The sequence below is a fragment of the Lactuca serriola genome, chromosome 8, assembly GCF_051521515.1.
Source record: "Lactuca serriola cultivar US96UC23 chromosome 8, Lser_US96UC23_V15, whole genome shotgun sequence".
In the NCBI taxonomy this organism is placed as follows: domain Eukaryota; kingdom Viridiplantae; phylum Streptophyta; class Magnoliopsida; order Asterales; family Asteraceae; genus Lactuca; species Lactuca serriola.
This window is the reverse complement of record NC_136415.1, coordinates 279617508-279620001: the sequence shown is the minus strand read 5'-3', so window position 1 is coordinate 279620001 and position 2494 is coordinate 279617508. Positions and strand designations below refer to the sequence as shown.

General features: G+C 38.9%; 1 pseudogene; it reads right to left on the bottom strand.

The window, feature by feature from the left end:
* Window positions 1–510: 510 nt before the first annotated feature.
* LOC145068860 (delta(12) fatty acid desaturase FAD2 pseudogene) lies at window positions 511–2123 on the bottom strand (annotated as a pseudogene).
* Between the last annotated feature and the right edge of the window lie 371 nt (window positions 2124–2494).

Below are 2494 nucleotides of genomic sequence, written 5' to 3'. Positions count from 1 at the left end.
CCCTTTACTCCCCTTTACTTTGATCCTGTATCCACAACTGCCTAAGAGCCTTTTTTCCGGCTTGTCTTGACCATTTGAATCCTCGGAACCGGCCATGTTGGTTTCCTAAAATGGAAATCCACAACTTACTATTACTATATATGAACGTGGAATCGGCCATGTTGGTTTCCTAAAATGGAAATCCACAACTTACCCCTTTACTCCCTTTACTTTGATTCTGGATCCACAACTGCCTAAGAGCCTTTTTTCCGGCTTGTCTTGACCATTTGAATCCTCGGAACCGGCCATGTTGGTTTCCTAAAATGGAAATCCACAACTTACTATTACTATATATGAATGTTTATGTTCAGTCTTCCCTTTTAAAAATGATAAAGAAGATGGCAAGAAATAGACCTAAGAAACAGTAAGGTTTATGACAGGTTGAGTTTGGCATAGTAAATAAATGATTTTCTTGATCAACTCTTACCATAGTAGAAGTCAAGAGCCATTTAAGCAAATAAGTATAGGATGTAGTAACAAATTATTCATTTTATTATATATAATCTAAAGTCTAAAGTCGATTTTAGATGCATAGAAAACAATCACAAATCTAAAATTACTAAGCAATATAGGCTTCAACTTCTTATTTGGGAAATACAATTATACAATCTCCCGTGATTAAAACTTATTGTCAAACCAGAAGACACCCTTGGCCTTTTCATTATCATCTGATTTAACATATACACATTCTTTTGCTTCTCTGTATAAGGCTTTCAGAATCGGTGTGTCATCAAACCTGTAATAATCTTTCAATATGGGCTTGATTGCTTTCGTGGCTTCCATTGCATGATAATGAGGTATCTTCGGGAATAAATGATGGATGACGTGAGTATTAGTGATGTTGTGGCCTGTTATGTTCAAGATCCCATAATCTCTATCGACTGTTGCAAGAGCTCCCCTCAGCCAATCCCATTCCGTTGAATCATAGTGGGGCAATGAAGAGTGCGTGTGATGCAAGAATGTAACACAAATAAGTGAAATGTTGACAATGAGCAGTGGCACGCCATACGTACAGAGCACCCATGTGAGCCCCTTGGTCATTACTAGATTGTAGAGGAAGTAAGTGACAATAACGACCCCAACATCAGAAACAATGATCTGAGCACGTTCACTTTTCGAGTAAATAGGGCTGTTTGGATAAAAGTGGCATGCAAACCTATCGTAGTTCCTGCCACCATAGTTGAACATTAGGTACAGAGGCCAGCCTAGGGTGTGGATGAACAAGATATAAAGGACTCGACCTGGTGGGTTGTTTAGGTAGACAACTAATGAAGGAAGATTAGATTTTAGTTTAGGAACGAAGACTTCCTCACGTTCAAGTGAAGCAGTGTTGGAATGGTGGCGGCCGTGACTGTATTTCCAAGAGAAGTAAGGGACAAGGAGAGCAGAATGTAGCAGAAACCCAACGGTGTCATCGACCCATTGGTAGTTACTGAAGGCATGGTGGCCACATTCATGTGCTATGACCCAAACACCACCTAGGACAGAGGATTGAAAGAACCAGTAAACAGGCCATGCGAGACAGGAGAGGTTGTGGGGGAGGAGGTGGATGTAACGAGAGGCGAGGTAGTACAAGATGAAGGAAATAGTTAGGTCGTATAAAAGGTAACTGAAAGAGCGAAGGATGGAGCGATTAAAACAATGAGGTGGGATTGCTTTCTTGAGATCCCCAATTGTGAATGGTGGTTTTTTGTAAGGGGCTCGTTGGAGGGGCTCCTCATCGTAATTTTTGCTTCCTTTTGATGGTTTTGACATTTGCCCACCTGTGACCATGTTTTACAGTGACCTGCATTAAGAAAAATGGTGCATATATAGTCATGCAATCTGATTTAAGTTCCAATTCTTGTTAGTAATGAGCGAATGAACTCGCGAATAGGAAAAATAACAGCAGGACGAACATGCATGTGGTTAATTGCATGGATACCTTTTGACTCTGTATTTTACGTGTATCTACTTCATATATATCATTGCCGATATAAAGTTGCGTACAGTTTTGTATGAATTATGAAGATCATTGGAGAAGGGAAGCACCTGACTAAGTCTTCGAGCGGTCTTCCTCTCTTTGTGTAAAAGATTCTCTAAATGTGTGATTAATTTCATTGGAGAAAGCAAGGTATTTATAATAGAGAGAGTTGGGTAGTTAGTGTGGTAAGCGAAGTAGGGCTACTGGATGTCAAATTTTCCGTAATTACATGCTTGCATGAATGGCTACCATCTAGTTTTAGCGTTTTAACCAGTAGGGTTGGTTGGCGAGTGGATTAGACACGTGGTTTAATTAATTGAGCACTCCAAATAATACACTTTGCTAGACTATTCCGCACATTTATAATTTTTAGAAAATCTGTGTAAAAATCCTAAATTTTGATTTAGTTTACGGTTTATTTTTTAATTAATTTTTTTAATGAAAAAAGACAGAATATCGTCTAATGTAATTATTTTCATCCTTTTAACCTAC